This window comes from Eriocheir sinensis, unplaced genomic scaffold, assembly GCF_024679095.1.
Source record: "Eriocheir sinensis breed Jianghai 21 unplaced genomic scaffold, ASM2467909v1 Scaffold238, whole genome shotgun sequence".
Lineage (NCBI taxonomy): Eukaryota > Metazoa > Arthropoda > Malacostraca > Decapoda > Varunidae > Eriocheir > Eriocheir sinensis.
Window position 1 is genome coordinate 311715 of NW_026111541.1, and position 23286 is coordinate 335000.

Here is a 23286-nt window from a genome sequence, read left to right on the forward strand (position 1 = left end):
TCTATCGAAGGCTTTCGATATGTCTAGCGCAACTGAGAAAGTTTCACCGAAACGGCTAAGAGAGGATGACCAAGAATCAGTTAAGAGAGCAAGAAGATCGCCAGTAGAACGCCCCTTGCGGAACCCATACTGGCGATCAGATAGAAGGTTAGAAGTGGAAAGGTGCTTTTGAATCTTCCGGTTAAGGATTGATTCAAAAGTTTTAGATAGACAGGAAAGTAAAGCAATAGGGCGGTAGTTTGAGGGATTAGAACGGTCACCCTTCTTAGGCACTGGGTGTACGAAGGCGTACTTCTAGCAGGAAGGAAAGGTAGATGTTGATAGGCAGAGGCGAAAGAGTTTGACCAGGCAGGGTGTCAGCACGGAAGCACAGTTTTTAAGGACAATAGGAGGCACTCCATCAGGTCCATAAGCCTTCTGAGAGTTGAGGCCAGAGAGGGCATAGAAAACATCATTCTTAAGAATCTTAATAACAGGCATGAAGGAGTCAGAGGTGGAATGAGTAGGAGGAATATGCCCAGAATCGTTCAGAGTGGAGTTATTACAGAAAGTTTGAGTGAAGAGTTCAGCCTTAGAGATAGATGAGACGGCAGTGCTGCCGTCTGGGTTAAGAAGAGAAGGGAAAGAGGAAGAAGTGAAATTGAAAGAGATATTTTTGGCTAAGTGCCAGAAGTCTCTGGAAGAATTAGAGAAAGCAAGGTGTTGACATTTGCTATTGATAAAGGAGTTTTTGGTAAGTCGAAAAATGGATTTGGCACGATTCCGAGCGGAAATGTAAAGATCATGGTTAGCGGGAGTTTGAAGGCTCTGGTACCTTTTGTGAGCTGCCTCTCCATCTTTGACAGCACGAGAACAAGCGTGATTAAACCAAGGCTTTTTAGCATGGGGAGCAGAGAAAGTACGTGGTATGTATGCCTCCATTCCAGAGACAATCACCTCTGTGATGTGCTGGGCACACACAGAGGGGTCTCTATCCTGGAAGCAGTAATCATTCCACGGGAAATCGGAAAAGTACATCCTAATGTCGTCCCACCGAGCTGAAGCAAAATGCCAGAAGTATCGCCTCTTCGGTGAGTCCAGAAGATGTGCAGGAACGATAGGACAGGATACAGAAATAAGGTTGTGATCGGAGGAGCCCAATGGAGAAAACAGTTTGACAGATTAAGCAGAAGGGTTAGAGGTAAGGAAGAGGTCTAGTATGTTGGGTCGGTCTCCAAGACGGTCGGGAATACGTGTAGGGTGCTGAACCAACTGCTCTAGATCGTTGAGAAGAGGAAAGTTGTAGGCTTGTTCACCAGACTGGTCAGTGAAAGAGGATGAAAACCAAAGCTGGTGGTGAACATTGAAATCTCCCAAGATGGAGATTTCAGCGAAGGGAGAGAGGGTCAAGATGTGCTCCACTTTAGAGTTCAAATAGTCAAAGAATTTTACATAGTTAGTAGAGTTAGGTGAGAGATAAACAGCACAGATGTATTTAGTAATAGAATGACAATGAAGTCTTAGCCAGATGGTGGAAAATTCTGAGAAGTCAAGGTCATGGGCACGAGAGCAAGTGATGTCGTTGCGCACGTAGAAGCAACATCCAGCTTTGGATTGAGATTTAGGATAGAGATAGTAGGAGGGAACAGAGTAGAGATTGCTGTCAGTAGCCTCAGAAATCTGTGTTTCGCTGAGGAAAAGAAGGTGAGGTTTAGAGGAGAAGAGATGGTGTTCCACAGAATGAAAATTAGAACGAAGACCGCGAATGTTGCAGAAATTGATAAGAAAGAGGTTCGAGGAGTTATCAAGACACCTCTCAAGTCGGCAGCCAGAAGGGGAGTTCTCCATGGGGAAATTTGCTCCCCCCCGCCCAGGCGGGGACTCCGAGGCATGTTTATGGCTCGCCATTTTGAATTTTGAATTTTGGGAAAGGTGTGCATGTTGTGTGAATGTAGTGTGGTGTGGATAGAGAGAGGATCTGTCTTTAGAGAGCATGCTGAACTACTCTCTGGTGTTGATGAGACGATAGGGAAACGGTTAGTGAGGACATGGGATGGGTCTTCGGAGGGCCTCAGCACCCCCCTCGCTTCCCATATATACCTCACCGGGAGTGACTTGTGCCCGTTCGGTAGGTGTCTTCCTACCTACTCCAGCTTTTATGGATTTGGAGAAAGCATAGAAATGAATGGATAGAAATGGATTGTGTTGGGTTTTACGACTGTATGGGCTGTAGCGGGTGATACTTCAGGCAGTCTAATTTCTTAGTCCAGGAAAGGAAGAATTAAGCACTGCGATGGTCTGACAGCAACTGTTTTTTTTTATTTATTTTTTTATTTAGGGGGGAAAAATAGAAGAGGGGGGTGAAAAAGACAAAGGGAGAAACGAGAAATAAAGTAGGAGGAGAATAGATGGCTGGTCGCCCACCGATCGAAGGCAATTTTAATTCATGTTCGTTAGTTATTTTTTAGTTTAGTATCTTTTATACACTCTTTGTAGCATAATGTTATAGGTTGTGGATGGTTGTTGATGTGTATACAATTTGGTTCGTGTGTGTTAGATGTTTGTACTTAGTGGGAGAGTGTGTACAGTACATACTTTGGTGGATAATGTGTAGGTGTGGTGTTTGTGTGTAGGTAGCTAAGCTAAATGTAAGAACGTAGAGGCAGGAAGTGTGTCCTTGGGATGGTCCATCATCAGTGGAGTAGCGGGGCTGGCATGGCGGTGATTGCTGAAAGGCTGCTAGGGAAGTCCCTGTGGTACTGCTGGATGTTTTCTGCATTTTCAGTGAGGGATTGGAGGTGGCGAATGTTGAGTGTTTCTAGCCGTTGCCATATTTTGACGGCTCTGTTATGTATGCGGATGTTGAGGGGGAGAGTATTCGTTGTAATGTGTATCTGTTCAGTGGACATGGTATATGGGTAATATTGGTTTGCATTCTCTGGAGTTTGCTGAGTTGGGTGTTGCTGAGTGTGTGTGTGGGAATGGGGGGGTAGTCTAGAATCGGTAGTATGAGTGTTTTGACGAGGTGGAGTTTTATCTTCTCTGGCATTAGTTTGAACCTGTACAGTTTTGACATTGTGTGTTTGCGTACTTAACTCTGTGTTGGATGTGTTTGTGGTAGCCGGAGGTGGAGATTTGGAGACCCAGAATTGTTCCTCTCTGTTGTGTGTGGTGGGTGTCTGTAGCGGTCACAAGCTGCTCATTGTGACGCGACCCGAGTCTCATGACAGTGAATTTGTTTGTGTTTGTTTGAATTCTCCACTTCGACTCATCGTAGGTGTTCAGGGAGTCGATTTCCCGGGATGCAGACCGCTGAGCCATTTGAAGTGACCTTCCTGGGTAGCCGACGATTTGAGTTACATCGTCGGCGTAGATGATTTTAGTGCCTCTGTTAGGGGAAGGGGTATCTCTGGTGTAAAAAGCATCGGGAAGAGTACACTGCCCTGCGGGACCCCGCAGCTTAGGTCAAAGCTGTCACCGATGTAGTTTCCAAGTCTTATTCTCGCCGACCTATCATCTAGAAAGTCGCATAAGAGCTTTTCTAGAATGACAGGAAGTTCGAGGTGTAAGATTTTGTACTTCATTCCAAGGTGCCAGACTTTGTCGAAGGCCTTAGTCATGTCTCTCAGGACGAGATTGCATTGTCCCCCGTCCGCTTTTGGCTAGGCGACATTCTCCGTCACCAGAGCGAGGGCGTGGGTGGTTCCCTTGCCCAGTCGGAAACCAAACTGTAAGTTGTTGTGGAGGTCAGAGTCTTCCAAGTATGTCCGTAGTCGGTGGTTTAGGAGTCATTCAAATATCTTTCCAGGTACCTCGAGGAGAGATATCGGACGATAGTTAGAGGGGAAATGTTTTTTTTTATCCCTCCTTTTGGAATTAGTTTTAGTGTGGCCTGTTTAAACCTGTCGGGAAAGTATCCTGCTGAGAATGCGGCATTGAAAGTCTTAGTTAAGTATGCAGTGGCTTCAGGGGGGAGGTGTCGTAGACTAGTTTTGTTGATGCCACTGTGGCCTGGACAGGTCTTTTTCATGCCCTTGATAATGGAAATGAGATGGTCAGTCGTGAATTCGAGCGTAAGGAAGTTATTGTCGGTGTTGAATCGGTTGGGGTCTGCGTTTTCGTAAGGGGAAACTCTGTGGAGGTTATCAACAAGAAAGTCACGTACAGTATTCTCTGTCTCGTCGTCATCCCAGTCCCCGTCTGCGTCACTAAAAATGTCTTGCCAGTGTTGTCTGTGTAGCGTCTCCTTCTCGTCGTTTTCAAACACTTTATCACGGGTGGGGGTGTAGAGGAAGCGGGGGTTTGATGTGTCGGTACCCATTAATTGTTGCGTCTTGCGCCAGAAGGTGGCAGGGTCATTATACAGGATGGCCGTTTCCGCAACGACCTAGCCCCAGTGGGCGCGACTGTCGCTCAGTAAGTGTTGGTGAGGTGTGAGCTGAATTTGTTTGTGTTGTCTGTAGAGGGGATATGTTCAGCCGCGGGTGTTGGCTTCGGTCTGTATGGCTGTGTGCTGTGCTATTAAGGTGCGTGTTGTGTGACTGAGGTAAGAGTGTGTCAGTGTTTTGTGTCGTGTCGTGGGGATATTGTTCTTGACTGCTGTTTCTGCTGTGTTGTACCATTCTTGGATGTACGTGTCAATGTAGTCTATCGAGGCCGAGGGGTTGATGGGAGAGGCCCCTAGCTTGGCAGCAACTTCCGTCTGTAAGCCTTCCCAGTCCGCTTCGTTGAAGTTGGGTCTGGGGCGTGTGGGGATTTGGATGGGTTTGTTGGAGATGGTAAGGATGATAGGGATGTAGACACTCATTGTCATTGGGCCTTGTGTGATGTTGATGTTGTGATAAGTGTGGTGGTTAGTGAGGATGATATATGGTGTCGTGGCTATGTTATGAGCTATGTACGTGGGGAAATGTGGTTTTGTGTGTTGAATTGTTCTGTGAGGTGTTGGATCTGTCAGCCTTTTGTGTTGGTGTATGCGTATCCTAGCGTTGGGTGATTGGCGTTAAGGTCAGCGATCATATGTACAGGGATCTGTCTCCTGAATATGCGAGTAAAATCTGGGATAGTGAGGAAGTCTCTAGAGGGGGGCTGGTACAGTGTGGAAATAATTACCTTGCCCGTGAATGTTGTAATCTCCACCGCGAGGGCATCATAAACAAAGTCGTCCATTAGTTTAAAATTTAAGTTGTGTTTAATTGCTATCGCGGTTCCATCGTTGTGAGAATTGGAATAATTTTTTCTGTGGACCGAGCAGCCGTGTATCTTAAAGCTTTCGCCATCGCATACGCCGTGTCCATTCAGTAAGATGATGTGAGGGTCCAGATCCCTGTTTATATTTATGAGGCCGAATTTGTGTCTGGTCCAGCTAAGGACGTTGTGCTGGACTATCCTTAGTTGCTCCATTTGGAATGGGTGGAGCGTGGGTTATTCTGCCTGGGTTTACCTGAGTCCACGCGGCAGGCGGCCGGAGGCGGGAAGGGTGAGGGAGAGTTATGGACCACTTGCTCCGAGTGGGAGGGGGTCGTAGAACTGAATGAGGCGTCGCGTTTGCGGGCCTTGATGTTGGGAAGGAGGTGGGTAGGGAGGGTTAGGGGAGTGATGGTAGGGGAGGAACCGGGGGACTGAGAGGAGGATGTGGCGTCACTGGCTGGGGAGGCTGGTGCAGAGGTTGTAGGGGCATAGATGGCAGCTTGTTCTGCGGCCGGGGTCGAGGTCTCATCATGCGCCGGGCGTTCTTCGTTATCAGAGGCTGCGGCCTCAGGGAAAAGGGTGGGAGGCGTGGTGGCGGCAGGGGTAGAGGCAGGTGCCGGCAAGGGAAGGGTTGGGAGCTAGGAGTTTAGATGAGTCCGGTACTTCCGGGACCTTGATGGTTGGGAATTGATTTGCTGAGAGGATTTCATTTAGCGCGTTTTTGTAGCTTCCCGGCGTTATCATGTTCTGGTAGTGCGCGTGGGCTATGCAGGTGAAGATGGTGGTAATGGTATCAGGCTGGATGGCAGGGAGGGAGGGGGCTTGCAGCTGGGCGGTCGACGTGGTGGCTCCGCTGTAGATGAGGGACTGGCGGGTTTTCTTGGCTTCTTTCGCAGTTGTCACCCCCTTGCGACGTTCGGGGCATTTGTAGGCGAGGGTGCGATGGCCCTCCCCACAGTTGATGCATTTCTTCACTTGAGCAGCGCAGGTTGAGAAACGGTGCCCCTCTTCTCCGCACTCCGAGCATATGGTGTAGGTCTTGGTGCGAGGGCACTCCTTGGTGAGGTGGTGGTCAATTCTGTAGCACCGCATGCAAGTGTTGATGGGGGTGAAGTCTTCCCGTTGGATTTGATGGGGAGGGATACGCAGGTTGAACATTTTGAGGCCTTGTTCAGTGGATATGATGGCCGGGGAAGTCTGCTTGAAGATGACCTTCAGGATGGGAGCTGAGGGGAACTTGCAGACGGAGGCAAAGAGGTTGTGGCTGCATATCTCGGTCTGGATGCTGGTTACATCGCGCCCTCGGATGTCCTCGTCCACAATAAACAGAAGGATGGTCCGCTGAGCCTTCAATTCCGAGGGAAGGATCGGGGTGAGGCTGGACGCGTGTAGGTCGGCCAGGCATTTTTCCTCAAAGACGAGGTCAGTCTCTTTGTCGAGGCTGGCGGCGACACTGAAGCTGTCTGGAGTGAGGGAAGCATTGGTGGCGTATATGTCGTGCTGACTGAGGGTGTTTAACAAGTAATTTCGCTGGTAGGGGAGGGGGAAGGGTGTTTTATCTTTACGCGAGTCATGGTGTCACATGGTTCGGTGGTGAGAGTGGAGGCCCTACCTACTGCGTCTGGTGGTGGTGGTGGCCCAGCTGGCTACAAGTCGGTACCCACTAGATGTAGGGCTAACCCTAAAGAAAGTGTAATCGTCCCCGCACCTGTGGCTGGAGCCGCACTATCACTGGCATCCACCACAGGGCATCGCCGGCTGCCCTTGCTTCAGGACTTCTGGGGGCTTCTTAGGTCTCTTAGGCCCCTCACGCAAGAGCGGAAGAGAAAGAAAGGTAGCAGAGGAAGATAAAGCCTGTCTGAACCCCTCGCGTCCTGCAGATCACAAGGAGACGTTCCTCAGGTCCAGGGGGTTAGCTCCAATCCGTTCCCGTGCGGGAAATGCACTTGTGTCTCCCAGGGGTAAGATCAAAACAGAGTCAAGAGATTCTCCTTTGCTGTCCCCTGGAGCGGGGGGCAGAAGGTGTCAGTGGCCTCAAATTGTGGCAGGGAGGGTCGTGGAGTCGTCGTAGCAGTCACACTCACTCTCACTCAGGAAGGAGAACCAGAGTTGGCAGCAGCAGTGAGGTGTCGTAGTCACCCCTCGCAGGACGCGGCCCGGTAGGAGCGAGAGCCAATGGGAGACGCTCAATCCACGCTCAATCTCCCTTCTTCTCGGTGGCCGGGTGGCGTCGGAGCGGCGGGGAGGAGGTCCTCTCTCGGCGAAGGCTGGTGCGAAAGTGGATAGAATGATGAATGATGTCTGATTTTAGCGAGAGACAGCTATTTATAGGGCGCTACAGGATCAAGCACCGTTCCACAGCCAATCAGCTACCAGCGCGGCTGCCACTCCGCTCCTCGTGAGTATTCGCTGTCGGCCGTCTTGGATCTAGCGCTTAGACTCCCGTCCTGCGCCTCGTGATTGGGTTTGTGGCGAAGGCCGCCACAATACTACCCCCTCAGCGAAAACGTCCCGTTGCGCGTGAGAGAGGACGGCCCGCCCTGGAGAGTCGTACAGGAAGGGAGTCGTCGTCTCGAAGGTATGCTGGCTTGAGTCGGTTGATGGAAACCCAGTCGTTGCTGCCCTTTATACATAGTAGGAAAGCTTTCTTCTTTCTTTGGATGACTTCGTAGGGGCCAGAGTAGGGGGGGTGAGGGGATGTGTGTGGGCGTCGGTGCGAAGAAGACATGCTTTGATGAATGTAGGTCTCGGGGGACGTATCGGTGATCTGGCGTCTTGTATGTTTGCTTGCACGGGGCGAATTTCCCGACGATGCTCCTGAGGTGGTTGATGTCGTTGCTCGTAGGGGCGTCAGGGAAGAATTCGCCGGGTACAACGAGGGGGTCGCCGAAGACCATTTCGGCCGGGGAGGCGTCGAGGCCCTCCTTTGGGGTAGTACGAAAGTCGAGAAGGACCCAGGGTAGCTGTGAGAACCATGTTGAGCTGTTGCATCGTGACATCAGGGCCGCCTTGAGGGTCCTGTGAAATCGCTCCACCATGGCGTTAGCTTTCGGGCTGTAGGCTGTTGTGTGGTGGACTGCTGTGCCCAACACCTGTCCCAAGGACGTCCATAACTGCGACGTGAAGGTGGTGCCGCGGTCGGACGTGATGTGCTCTGGAATGCCGAATCTGGAGATCCATCCGGAGAGCAGGGCTGCGGTGCAGGAGGCTGAAGTGGCGTCGGGCATTGGGACGGCTTCAGGCAATCTGGTAGAGCGGTCTACGATGGTGAGAAGATAAGTGTGTCCTGCTGACGGAGGAAGGGGACCCACTACGTCCACGTGGATGTGGGCGAACCGTCTCTGAGGTTGGTAAAAGGATCGAACCCAGTTCCCCGCGTCGCGGGAGATGCCGTGCCACACGAACTTTTGTGTTAGCAGTCGTGTTGTTGCTCGTCATGAAGGATGTGACAGGTCGTGGAAAAGGTCGAAAACGTGACGGCGAAGGGATGCTGGTATCCATGGGCGTGGTTACCCGGTGCTGACGTCGCAGAGGATGGTGGTGTCGGAATCGCTCAGGGAAACGTCCGTCCACTGTAAGGCTGTGAGCGATGTTCTCGCTGCTGTCGTCTCGGGGTCCCGTTGCTGCTCCACGGCAAGGAGGTAGTAGTCGAACTCCAGTTGAATTGCGTCTATCTCGACTCTGAAGAGGGCGTCGGCTATGGGATTCTTCCTGCCTGGTAGGTGTTTGAAGGTGCCGTTAAACTCGGAGATGGCTGAGAGATGTCGGCGCCGTCGTGGGGACCAGGCTTCCGTCTGTCTAGTATAGGCGTAAAACAAGGGCATGTGGTCGGTCTGGATGGTGAAGGTTGCACCCACCAGGAAGTGGCGGAAATGGCGGACGGCTTGGTAGACGGCGAGAAATTCTCTGTCGAAGGCGGAGTAGTTCTTTTCAGCCTTAAGGAGTTTGCGGCTGAAGAAACTCAAAGGGCGTGGCTGTCCGTGGGTGATTTGTTCCAAAACACCGCCAATGGCGATGATTCTGGCGTTCGTGATAACGATGAGAGGCTTCCCGGGAACTAGAAAAGCAAGGAGGGCTGCTGCGGCGAGGGCGTCTTTCGCTTTCTGGAAAGCATCTGCTTGAGAGGGGCCCCACGTCAGGTCCTTGGGTTTGCCTGCTAGTACTGCGTATAGTGGCGCCATGGTGGAAGCGATCCTGGGCAGGAAGCGGTGGTAATAGTTGACCATTCCCACGAATTCCTGGAGGGCCTTGACTGTGGTGGGCGTGGGGAATCCTTGGATGGTGGTCACCTTGTCTGGTAGGGGTGAAACGCCTGCAGGAGTGAGATGGTGCCCAGAAAAGTCTACCTCTCTGGCGCCGAACACACACTTATCGTAGCGTACCACCAGGCCCTTCTGCTGAAGGCGTCCCAGTACTTCGGTGAGATATCGTATGTGTTCTTCTTTTGATGATGAAAATATGAGGATGTCGTCGATGTAGCAGGCGCAGAAGGGTAAGTCACCGAGGATTCCGTCCATCATCCGTTGAAAGGTGGCGCCAGAGTTTCGCAGGCCAAAACAGCTGTAATTAAATGTGAAGGTGCCGAAGGGCGTGGTGATGGCGGTCTTTGGGATGTCCTCCGGGTGCATGGGGACCTGGTAGTAGCCCTTCAGTAGGTCCAATTTTGAGAAGATTTTGGCGCCATGGAGGAAGGAGGTGATGTCGGCGATGTGGGGCAGTGGGCAGTGGTCTGGCTCTGTTCTGGTGCTAAGGCGCCTATAGTCCCCGCAGGGGCGGAGGGAGCCGTCCTTCTTCGTCACGATGTGAAGTGGTGACGCCCAGGGGCTTGGCGCCTTCTGGCAGATGCCCAGACGCTCGAGCTCGGTGAAGGTATGTTTTGCTGCGGCGAGCTTGTCAGGGTCCAAACGACGAAATTTGGAGAACACTGGGGGCCTGATGTCTTTATATGGTGGTAGATTCCATGTTTTGCCGGATTTTTTGGCTGTTGTCGGGGTTTTGTCTTGAAAACATCGGGGTAGGTGTTGCGGAGGTGAGCGAAGCCGTCTGTCACCTCAACTACCTGTAGGGCGAACTCGGTGGGCGCTGCGGCGATGAGGGTGGTGTTGAGGGAGGCTGCGTCCACCAGCCAACATTTGGCGACGTCCACGAGGAGCTGGTAGTGGGCTAGATAATCTGCCCCAAGTAGGGGAAGGGTGACGTCTGCCACTATGAAACTCCATCCGAATGTGCGGCCACCGATGCTGATATCGAGGTGCTGACGGCCGTACGTTGGTATAGGTGTGTTATTGGCCGCTAGTTGGCCGTTGGATGCTGGTTGATGGGGCTTCTTCCATCGTGCAGTTGGCAGGAGGGAACGGGCAGCGCCAGTGTCGACCAGGAAACGCACCCCCGTTGCAGGATCGGAGAGGGAGAAGGCGTTAACACCGGTGGGGGCCGCCACGATGCACGGCGGCCGCCCTACTCGCTTTTGGGCCACGAGCATCCTGATTCGCAGGATCTTGCCTTGGGGCCGAATTTGGCGTGGTAGTAGCAGAGCTGCTCCGTGAACTTTTTCTTGGTCCCTTGCTGGTTTGATCGTGGGCGCAGGGCTTGGTACTGTTGCGCCGGTGCATGTCGGGCTCGTGTGGTAGGCTCTACTCGTTTTTTGACTACGAGCATCCTGGTTGGCAGGTTCTTGCTTTGGGGCCGAATTTGGCGTGGTAGTAGCAGAGCTGCTCCGTGAACTTCTTGGTCCCTTGCTGGTTTGATCGAGGCCGAGGGGCGTGGTACTGTTGCGCCGGTGCTGGTCGGGCTTGCTGCGGTAGGCAATGTGCTGCTGCTATGTCGACCTCGTCATCATGGAACGATGGTGGGTGTCGGAATGGCACGGCGTTGATGCAGCGGGGAGAAGCCATGAGTGCGTCGACTAGGCGGTCTGCTTGTTGATGCAGGTCATCCTCGCCGCACCAAGAAAATAATAGAACAGTGGTACAGCCCCATCAACACAGCAGAAGAAAGCGAAACGAGCATCATCATTTACTACAGGGCATTCTTTTCGACCGCGTATAAGGAAGAAGAAAGAATAATAAAGAATATCGTTCACAGAAACGTCAAACCAATAAGCCCAGAGAAGAAAATAAGTCTACGCATCTATTACCAAAACAAGAAAACATGTCAGCTCCTACTACGCAACAGCCCTGACCAGAAGAAGGAGGATACTCAGAAGTCCCACGTCGTATATAAGTTCTCCTGCAGAAGAGGAAACTGTGCAGTCCTCAACACATCTTATATCGGCATGACGACGACTAAGTTATCCCGACGCCTAACCTTTCACCTAGCTTCAGGAGCCCCGAAAAACCACCTGCGAGAAGAACACGGCACAACGTTAACAAGAAGCATGCTGGAAGAAGATACGGTAATACTGGATACCTGCACGGATACGCGGAGGTTACCTATCTTGGAGGCTTTATACATCAAAGAAATGTCACCAACTTTGAACATACAAGCGGACAATCTGAGGGCCCTACCAAGCATGCGCCGAGGAAGCGGAGACCACAGCCAGCCAGCACCTGGACGCATCAGCCAATCAGCGACAAGCAGCGAGCACAGCCGATCAAGTATGCGCGCGCACTTGCCTCCCGGCCAAGCCCGGAGATAAAAGGCGCGAGCGCAGGACTGCTGAGTTGCTCGCTCGGCTCAGCTACGGGCTGCTCCTGAGCGCCTGCTCGGAGGGCCCGTGCCTCCGTCGCTGCTCGCCGGCTTCTACCCGTGGCTGTGGCGGCGGCGGAGGCTTCCCCACACCCGCCGCACGCCAGCGGCGGGTTCCCCCCTGCGACGGGCCGTCAATCGACAAAGGCCCGTTCCCCCTTTTTAGGGGGTAAATCCCACACAACACCAAGATCTCATTCTCACTTCCACTCTGAGAAGGAACAACGCTACTGAAGAAGGCTCAAGGAGCCGAAATCCTGGATTTAGCGGAAAATGACCACTTATGGAGAGGTCATAAATAATCTTTCTGAAGAGAATAAGACTCTTTTGAGGAAAAGAGAGAACACCCTCAAGAAAATAGTAAATGCTGAATTAGCCATCACGTTTAATGAAAAAAAATAATATATATATATATATATATATATATATATATATATATATATATATATATATATATATATATATATATATATATATATATATATATATATATATGGGTGGTGTTGTGGGATAGGTGAATGCTTGAGTGCTGGGTAGAGGTCTGAGCTTGCAGAAAGCGTAGGGTAGGGAATGGCACGTGAATCAGTTACTGTTTGCTGATGCTGCTTCACTGGTGGCTGATTCAGAGGAAAAACTGAGTCAGCATGAGTATAAATTTGGAAGGGTACGTAGGAGGAGGAAATTGAGAGTGAATGTAGGAGTAAAGTACTGCGATGTAGAAGGGGAGGAGATAGTAGAAGTTTGAATATAGTGCTTGATGGTGAGGTGATGGAGGAGATAGAATGTTTTGAGTAATTGCGCTGAAATGTAGCTGTGGATGGTAAAATAGTTTGAGGTGAAGTCAATGATAAATAGGGTAGGAAAAGTGTTAGGAGGAATGTAAAGAATGTTTAGATGTAGTAGGTTACTTGGAATGGATGTAAAAAGAAGGCTGTATGAAGGAATAGCGATACCTGCAGCCCTGTATGGAGCTGCAAGTTACTCGCATGCCGCTTGGAGCACCACTGTCGCCCCAGTTACAGGTTTCCCATTAGGGAGCGCGTGAGTGTCCCCTCTTTTTATACTCTCTGGTTGTAGCTATTAGGGTGGCCGGGGGAGTTTCTCTCATGGGTCCTGTGCCCCTGACCAAGACTGCCAGTTAGCCAAGCCTCTGATCTGGGACCAGCAGACCCTCTCGTTGGTAAGTTTTCCGGTAACTCCCCCAACTCTGTAAATCTGTATTCGGCAAGCACTTACTGAGCCTCCGATAAGGCCAAAATTTACCACTTTTCCGAGTGTGCCAAAGGAATACGGGGTCCACGCACGCGCCGATTTCTGTAAGTGGGGCGAAGCTAGTGTGACGTCAGTTTGTTCGGAATAATGTAGCACATATAAAAGTTTGCCCGAAAAGAGAAACTTTTTTTTTTCTTTGGTGTGAGACTTTATTTTTTTTACGAACAACAGAGAGAGAGAGAGAGAGAGAGAGAGAGAGAGAGAGAGAGAGAGAGAGATTATAGTTTAGCGTTACCCCTCTCTCTCGTAAAAAATACACAACCCAAAGAACTCTCACTCTCTCTCTCTCTCTCTCTCTCTCTCTCTCTCACACACACACACACACACACACACACACACACACACACATTTTTAGTCTTAGATATACTTTAAAATGCAATATGGAATTAAAAAAAAAATAGTTGGTATATTTATAAAGTAATGAAAATATATTGGTTTCATATTTCAATGTTTCTTGTACATATCCGACCTATGATCTGTAGACCTGGCCTGGTTGCATCATGTTACAAAACTTATCAGTTGAATAGTTAAATTTAATATTAAACAGTAATGATAGTAATAAAACTGAAATAACCATGATAATAATAATAATAATAATAATAATAATAATAATAATAATAATAATAGTACAAATATTATTATTATTATTATTATTATTATTATCATGGTTATTTGTTTTATTACCATCATTACTGTTTAATATTAAATTTAACTATTCAACTGATAAGTTGAATACTACTACTACTACTAATAATAATAATGATGGTGATGATGATGATGACATTGAAAAATAGTGACGCTAATGGTAATGATATTAATGATAATGGTGATAGTAATCACAATCATAGTAATGATAACACTGGTAATGAATAAGTCATATTGATAATATCAGCCAGCGGCATTTCACTGCAGGACAAACAGGCCTCTCCCAATCTATTTAGTTACTAATTCTCTTTTTTCTCTTTCCACTTGAGTTTTCTTAGGCTTTGATATTTTTGTTCCTTTCACCAACTTAGTCATTTTTCTTCTTGGTTTTCTTTGCTCCTGAATGTTCCTGTCTAAAATTCTCATTCTAAAAAATAATCTGCATTTTACAAAATAATGGATAACTACTTCTGCTAAAGGGACAAGTTCTTTCATGGCATTTTTCAGGTGTTGTACATAATCTTTTCCAGCCTTTAAGTAATGCTTTCCATGGTAACGTTTGAAGAGTTTTTCCATTTTCTGCAGCTTTCCATAAAATTCATCGCTTGGTCTTTTCAGCTTTCCTTCATAGCGTCAATACAAGTGTTATCCTTCTTTTCTTCTTTTGATTCTAAAAACTCGTACTGAGGAAATTTTCGAACTATGAAGTCCCCGACATATCGGAGGGCTTCTTTTTCTCCTTTTTTTTCTCTCTCTCTCTCTCTCTCTCTCTCTCTCTCTCTCTCTCTCTCTCTCTCTTGTTAATAAAAAAAAGTTTCTCATATCAAAGAAAAAAGAAAGAAGACGTTGCGTTTCTCTTTTCGGGCAAACTTTTATATGTACATATTCCGTCTCTTCCACATAAATGAGCCATTTTTTACGTGTTTTTCTGTCTTTTAGTAAACTATGAAAACTGTAGTTTGACCGCCCTGAACGGTGATGGTCAGTGCAGTCAATCACAGCGCAGTGAGGCATTTTGAAAGGAAAAAATAGGTCGTGGGTAGCGAGCGGCTGGACTTGATTAATTAGTAGCGGTCACCTGAGCTGTTTTTCACAGACTGACCAAGGGTCGCGGCTCAGACCCTCCGCGAACAAAGTGACGTCACGGCTGCGCAGTACCTCCAAATTTTGCCTGGATCATGAGTAGACCCCGTATTCCTTTGGCCCTGGTTCCGAACACCCTTAAGTGAGTTACTAAAGGTCTGGTAAACTGGATAAACACTGTCACTTCAGGATTATTCTACCGTCTAACAGCTTGTATTGGTCATTTCTAAACATGACAAGGCAATTGTGATTGTCTCTGTAGTTGTAAGAGTATGACAATGTATAGCTAATAATGATGAAAAAAAGTGGAGAGACGTGAAAAGAAGTGAGTGGCGCAGCGTAAGAGCAACCGCAGCCACGATGAGTTATCCTCATTTTTTCATTTTCTACTTATACCTACTTGTTCCATAGCTTTAGACAGAAACAAACGGCTGATAAGCTTAATAGTGAATGGAATTGATAAACATAAGTTACCGTAGTAAATGAAATTGACAAACATTAGTTACTGCTGTGGAAAGCCCGTGTAGTAAGCTGTTTCAATTTAAAGGCACAGCAGCTGGGCAGTTATAGCTGAATGAGTAGGCTTTTACAAATTTAGCGGCACAGCAGCCGGGCAATTATAGATGGCTGCTGTCGGCATGAGTCATTAATGATGTTTTTTAATTGGAGTAACCATGATTTTGATCTGTAACGTTATAGGCCCAGTTATAATACGCCACCTTTCTCTGAACCCCTGGAAGTGTAAGGAACTTATTCCTGGTTATTTTTTTTTTTTCGCTTTTCGATAACGCTATCCCTGTGATCACGATCACTGCAGGAGTTCCCAACCTTTGAGTAGCTCCATATGGAACGTAAGAATGTAAACAAACAAGCAGAAAATCTGTAATCATAGATCTATATAATCATAGATATATAGCTCATATGTAAGTTTTAGTAGCAAAATACATCTTATTGAGTTACTGGACTGCTTATTATTACTTCTAGAACACTGTTTACCGCTGTACAATACACATGTTTTGATTTTGAAGTCTGTATTTGTTCACGAAAGTCACGTGAAAATTTCATAAAGATACAGCATAAAAGCATGCGCAACAGCTGGTTGCTAGCCATAACTCTTACCGACCTGTTACTAGAGTGTTCATGAATGCAGAGTTTCAAAGATACCAGAGGTCTGGTAGTGGTCCGGTAAATGTGAGAGATTCTAAAGGGTTGGTTGGTAAAGTTCATGAATCCCGGTATGGTGTCATCTGCCATCCACTTATCCTAAGACATACCATCCTGTTCTGCGCATGCGCGAAACCCGATGTTTACAAACACAGTGTTGATAACGTAGTTTGTCCAGGCGCGATGGCGACAAGACAGCATGGCACCTTTTGTGGGAAAATGGCCAAATTGAAGGATGACATGGACCCCATAGTTCAGATAGCCTACCATTAAATGGAGATAATCCGAGAAACATGACCATCAATCAAAAGAAAGTGTAGTTTATCTCATTTATCACATTTACTGACATACAAGGGGTGCAGGTTATCTCATTTATCACATTTACTGACATACAAGGGGTGCAGGTTATCTCATTTATCTCATTTACTGACATACAAGGGGTGCAGGTTATCTCATTTATCTCATTTACTGACATACAAGGGGTGCAGGTTATCTCATTTATCACATTTACCGACATACAAGGGGTGCAGGTTATCTCATTTATCACATTTACTGACATACAAGGGGTGCAGGTTATCTCATTTATCACATTTACTGACATACAAGGGGTGCAGGTTATCTCATTTATCACATTTACTGACATACAAAGGATGCAAGTTACTTCATTTATCACATTTACCGACATACAAGGGGTGCAGGTTACCTCATTTATCACATTTGCCGTCAAACAAGGGGTGTAGGTTACCTATTTATGACATTTACCGACATACAAAGGGTGCAAGTTACTTCATTTATCACATTTACCGACATACAAGGGGTGCAGGTTACCTCATTTATCACATTTGCCGTCAAACAAGGGGTGTAGGTTACCTATTTATGACATTTACTGATATACAAGGGTTGCAGGTTATCTCATTAATTTTATCACACTTAGTGAAATACAAAGGGTGCAGGAAGAAAGTTTAATATTTCAAGCAATCTTTAAATTCAAAACATACGTCATCATTTACTTTTAAAAAAGATAATAAAATCAACTTAAGTGGGATGTATCACGATAGGCAGTCGACAAAAGACACGGTACAGTGTCGAAATTCATCCACCCTCTGTTTTTTTTTTTTTTTTTTTTTTTACAACAAAGGAAGCAGCTCAAGGGCACACAAAAAAGAAAACAATAATATAAAAAAAGCCCGCTACTCGCGCATGCGCAGATCGGATGGGATGTCTTAAGATACGTGGATTTCAGATGACATCACACCGGCCCTGGTTTGGTTGGTCCAGGTGATCTGTGCTGAAAATGGGGGTAACCCAAAACAAATTGCAACAGAAACGAACTATATACCAAATGATAGCCCAGAAGGTGTTCTATAACATATCAAAAATCTAAGAAAATCCAATGAGTGGAACACCCCCATTTTGGGGGAAATTCCCCCATTCACCCCTACTTCTCTTCCTATTTACCGTTTTTTCTCCAAAATGGTGCATCGGACGGGTAAAAGGTATATGGATCAAAAAATTGGAAAATTAAATTCTCTACAACTTCACTTCTATGTGTCTTTGCTGTAAAACTTACAGTTTTTGTACAAATGAGGCCAATATTTGAACCCTTATTTTTGCCAATTTTGAAAAATATGCATTCTGTCCTTATACTTTGCTTAATAACTCTAAAAATAATATTTTTTTCTCAAAATATTATATAGATGACATTGTAGAGTTGAAATTCCTGTTTCCTTTGGTATTCTTGTTTTATTAGTATTCTTGTCAAACAGCCCCATTTTGGGTGTTTTAGCATTAACCCGAAAAATATTTATCTTGGACCCCAAAAATGAGTGAAAGTTGAATATATGTAAAGTCTTAAACTGCGGACAATTTTGTAGTAGCAGCTTATGTCTGTATCTCTTTTGGTTCTTGAGATCCTGCATATCGGTTCTTTTACAATGGGCGAAAGACAAAAAATGGGTTTTCAACAACTCCATGCAGCAGATGACCAATGTTAACTACAGCACTAGTGAGCAACACAAAGAGGCCACTGATGCAAGAGTTGAAAGGGATACCAAAGATACACAGCAGGTGGTGCAGTACCTTTCTCAAAGAAATCCCTTCACAACAGATACCTCACTGAGAAACATTGCAACTGGTGTTACAGCCCCATCTTCTGTTGACGTGCAGGAGAGCAAGCGCATTGGAGAGCGCATCATGGCTTCAATGGAGGGTAACACAGTCGCCTCATACGTCTTCCGAAAGAAAAGCCAGGCTGTCACCATGGATATAAAGTCCACCATCAAGATCCATGATGAGCATGTTCATGTAGACCCCCAACTTCTCTTTCAGAGGCTAGTAACGGTGGGCACAATGAATGACGAGTTACACGATGTCTTTGATCATGAACTCTGCCATTACCCTTCAGCTCTCTTTGAGTCAGTCGATGCTATTCGTCCAGTCAACAAGTCCATTTTAGCAGCTGCTCTGTGGTGTCCTGAAGCTGCTGCATTTCAAGGTCCATCAGAGGCTGTCCAGTATGTGCTAGATGGTGGAGCCTTATTGCATCGTATTCCTTGGACTAAAGGAACAACATATGGACAGATTATTGAGCAGTATACAGCTTATGTCACCAAGAAATATGATAGAGCCATTGTCGTATTTGATGGGTACAATGACGCACCAAACACTAAGGATTGTGCTCACAAAAGGCGATCAGGCGGTGCAACCGGTGCAACAGTGCACTTCACGTCAGGCATGAGACTACAGACGAAGAAGGAAGAGTTTCTCTCAAGTAATATGAACAAACAGAAATTCATTACACTGCTCTCTCAGAGACTGGAAGAGGCTGGGTGTGTTATACAGCAAGGGGGATGCAGATGTGCTCATTGTGCAAACTACAATCGCGTCTGCAGCTCAGAGAGAAACCATCCTGGTTGGAGATGATACAGATCTGTTGGTTCTGCTCATCCATCATGCAAACAATGTCAGACATAACATCTTCTTTAGGCCTGAACCCAAAGGAGGCAATGAGAAGGGAACGAAGTGTTGGAACATTTTAGCAATGAGGGCCTTTCTTGGAAGTGTTGTTACCAATAACATTCTCTTCCTGCATGCCATTCTGGGATGTGACACTACTTCTGGTATATATGGTCTAGGGAAGAAACTGTCGGTCACCAAGATCAAATCTGACACTGTGTTTCGTGACCAAGCGAAGGTCTTCATAATTTCAGGTGCTAGCAAAGATAACATCATCTCTGCGGGTGAAGCAGCCCTAGTTTGTTTGTACAATGGTAAGTCTCACCAGAGTATCAATGATCTCAGATATGAGAAATTTTGCAAGAAGTCTGCAACAAACACAATAGTTGTTCAACCCAAATCCATCCCACCAACATCAGCTGCTGCCAAGTACCATAGTCTCAGAGTGTATCACCAGGTACAGGAGTGGTTAGGTGTTGAGTTGCGACCTGAAGACTGAGGCTGGAAAGTCAGTGCAGGAAAGTTAGTGCCAATCATGACCGATTTGCAGCCTGCCCCTCAGAAATTCCTAGAGGTAGTTCGCTGTGGTTGCAGTTATGGCTGTAACAATATGCGTTGTTCATGCAGAAAACATGGAATGCTATGTTCCACTGCTTGCTCAGAGTGCAGGGGTGTGTGTGCTAACATTCTCAATGATGCTGAATCTGAAGATGAGGCATAAATCGTAAAACTCGACGAGGTGTTACATTTTACTTTCATAGTTTGTACAGTAACAAGGATTCCTATAATGTGATAGGCATGATTTTACTGAATTCATATATCTCGTGGCATACACTGATTATATCATTTCTATGATTTGTGACTGATTGTACTGTTTGTAAATGTTATTTTGTTAGATTTTGCACTTTAACAAATTTGTGTAATAATGTTATTTTTATTATATTACCTATTGAAGTTTGCCTTTGATGGAAATTTGAATATTTACTGAGTTGTGGTTGAAAACCCATTTTTTGTCTTTCGCCCATTGTAAAAGAACCGATATGCAGGATCTCAAGAACCAAAAGAGATACAGACATAAGCTGCTACTACAAAATTGTCCGCAGTTTAAGACTTTACATATATTCAACTTTCACTCATTTTTGGGGTCCAAGATAAATATTTTTCGGGTTAATGCTAAAACACCCAAAATGGGGCTGTTTGACAAGAATACTAATAAAACAAGAATACCAAAGGAAACAGGAATTTCAACTCTACAATGTCATCTATATAATATTTTGAGAAAAAAATATTATTTTTAGAGTTATTAAGCAAAGTATAAGGACAGAATGCATATTTTTCAAAATTGGCAAAAATAAGGGTTCAAATATTGGCCTCATTTGTACAAAAACTGTAAGTTTTACAGCAAAGACACATAGAAGTGAAGTTGTAGAGAATTTAATTTTCCAATTTTTTGATCCATATACCTTTTACCCGTCCGATGCACCATTTTGGAGAAAAAACGGTAAATAGGAAGAGAAGTAGGGGTGAATGGGGGAATTTCCCCCAAAATGGGGGTGTTCCACTCATTGCATTTTTTTAGATTTTTGATATGTTATAGAACACCTTCTGGGCTATCATTTGGTATATAGTTCGTTTCTGTTGCAATTTGTTTTGGGTCAAACCTTATTTCACCTGGACTATTTCACAGGAAACCACATCACTCACGAGAAATCTCAGCATGATCATCTGATATGCGCCAGCCATAAACTACGTGGACGTCTCCTTGGTCTCCTCCACTCAGGGTCGTCTCGTACAGATTCAACCCTGTGAGCGGATCAACCTCCGGGTGGCGCGCCACGTTCGCACAAACCTGGAGTTGGCATTCACGGACTAAGCTGGTAACACGCCTCAAATAATAGGCTTCAATTCAGTTTCGCGGAGTAGTCGTTGGTTCGACATGAAGTCATTGCAGCGATACCTCATGGTCCCGCGAAGGCACTTGGTACCTAAGGCATCGACACGCCTCTTCAAACCACTATTCAGTGTCCATTTCTCACAGCCATACAGTAAGACAGAGAGCACAAGCCACTTAAATATTCGATTTTTTGTCCGCCAGCATAGATATCGACAACGCCATATACAGTAATCCTATGGAGCAAGTCCATAACACCATGGACCAGGCCAGTCCGTCGAGTGACTCCCTGGTGAGACCCACCATTGTTATGCACAACGCTACAAAGGTATGTGAAACTCTTGGTGACCTCAAGGGTGATGATTGTCACAGTACATGAACTCTGCCGTGAAGGATTTATTTCGCCTCGGGATATTTTTACTCACTCCCAGAGCCCAGCGTCCCAAAGCTCCCACATTAACGGCTGTAGGTAGTTATTCCAGATAATCCTGGCTAAATCCGTGTAATAAGCTTTGCTGCATATATTTTTATTATAATTTTCCGTGTTTTAGCAATATTTTGCTGTTTAATGATAATTATGATCTTTATCATATAAATCACCAGTGGTGCACGACCACCGCTAACAAAAAAGTTAGCTCCGTTAACTAGTAATCCACTAACCAAAAAGTTAGATTCGCTTACGCTAAACCGCTAAACTGATAAAGAAATTAGTGGAAGCTAACGCTAACCGCTAGTCGCTATTTTTTTTTATATGGTTTAGCTTCGGTTTAGTATTTCGGTTCTAAAACCCTTAAAACAAACCTAGTGACCAGAAATTTCAACATATTGTAGCTTAGACACAGAGCTTTCCAGAAAGGTATAGCATGCATGGTCTCTTTGGAGTGGCACCGGAAGTGCAAGACATTGGAGTTCGTCATATCTCTTGATTTAAGGTACTTCTCGAGGTGGGGCCACGGGTTTTGGAACTTCTGGGACTCCCTGGCTGTCAGCTTGGGTGTCCTCCACCTCACCCACAGCTGCTGCCGGTGTGGTGTCATGGGACATCCGGCTTTAATAAGACAACCCATCCTGATCTGCGCATGCGCGGAACCCAATGTTTACAAACACAGAGTGTTGATATCGTCGTTTGTCCCAGGCAAGATGACGACAAGGCACCATGGCAGCTATTGTGGGAAAATGGCCAAATTCAAGGATGACATGGACCCTATTATTCAGATACTACTAAATGGAGAGTATCCAAGAAACATGACTGTCAATGAGAAGAGAAATCTGAGGGGACAGCGGGAGAACATTTATTGAAATACAAGGGTGCAGGTTATCTCATTTATCACATTTACTGACATACAGGGGGTGTAGGTTACCTCATTTATTATTTACTGACATACAAAGGGTGTAGGTTATCTCATTTATCACTTTCAAAAAGATAAAGAATAACTTAGGTGGGACGTTTCATGATAGGCAGTCGACAAAAGACACGGTACCGTCTGTTTGTAAACAAAGCCCGTGCATGCGCAGATCAGGATGGGATGTCTTATTGTAGCGGCTGTCTCATGACACCACACCGGCTCCTCCATAACAGGGTCATCATTCTCAGGCGGAACAAAAACATCCTCACTCGTCTTCCATGACGTCGACAACGATAAACAACGCGACAATAATGAACGCGACTACACGGTGGCAACGTCGCAGCTGAACTGAACAAAAAGTCCAACAAGCAACAAGAAGAAGAGAAAGAAGCCTCCAGTTTATCCTAAATCCGTATAGTTTACCCAAGATTTCCCGCAAATTTACGCATTTTGCTATTTTCCATAACTGACACTTTTATTTTTAATATTTTAAGTTTACTTCTTGTCAGGTGGAAAATATCGAATACTTATTTTTAAATCCCAAGTACAATGAGTTGGAAATGAAAGACGCTTTACCCTAAAATACCAAAAAGTTTCCTTGATAACTGTTCAGTTATCTTACTTGAAGGCATAATTTACCCTAAAGTGAAAGCCCTGGAATTATTGCGCCATGTAGTTCAACTGGTGCTGTCTGCCCACAACGGACAAGAACAAACCTGTATGAATATTTAGTGGACTGAAAATTAGCGGAGGAGGAACTGCATTCAGAGGAAGCTAATTGGTCCGCTAACTGTTTCCAAAGATAGCGAACACGCTAATCAGCTAACGAAAATGTTAGCTTCGCTAATTAACGGTTAGCGGATTAGCAAAACCGTGCACACCACTGTAAATCACTAATGCAGTGAATATTTTCATCCAGTTCAATATGTTGACTATCTTGTATTAAAATCATTTTAAGATATCTATATAAAAGTATATATATATATATATATATATATATATATATATATATATATATATATATATATATATATATATATATATATATATATATATATATATATATATATATAT

General features: G+C 45.9%; 1 protein-coding gene across 1 annotated transcript in view; it reads left to right on the forward strand.

The window, feature by feature from the left end:
- LOC126991080 (uncharacterized) overlaps positions 1-23286 on the forward strand; it is a 63805-nt gene that overhangs the window by 32539 nt on the left and 7980 nt on the right. The window lies entirely within an intron of this gene.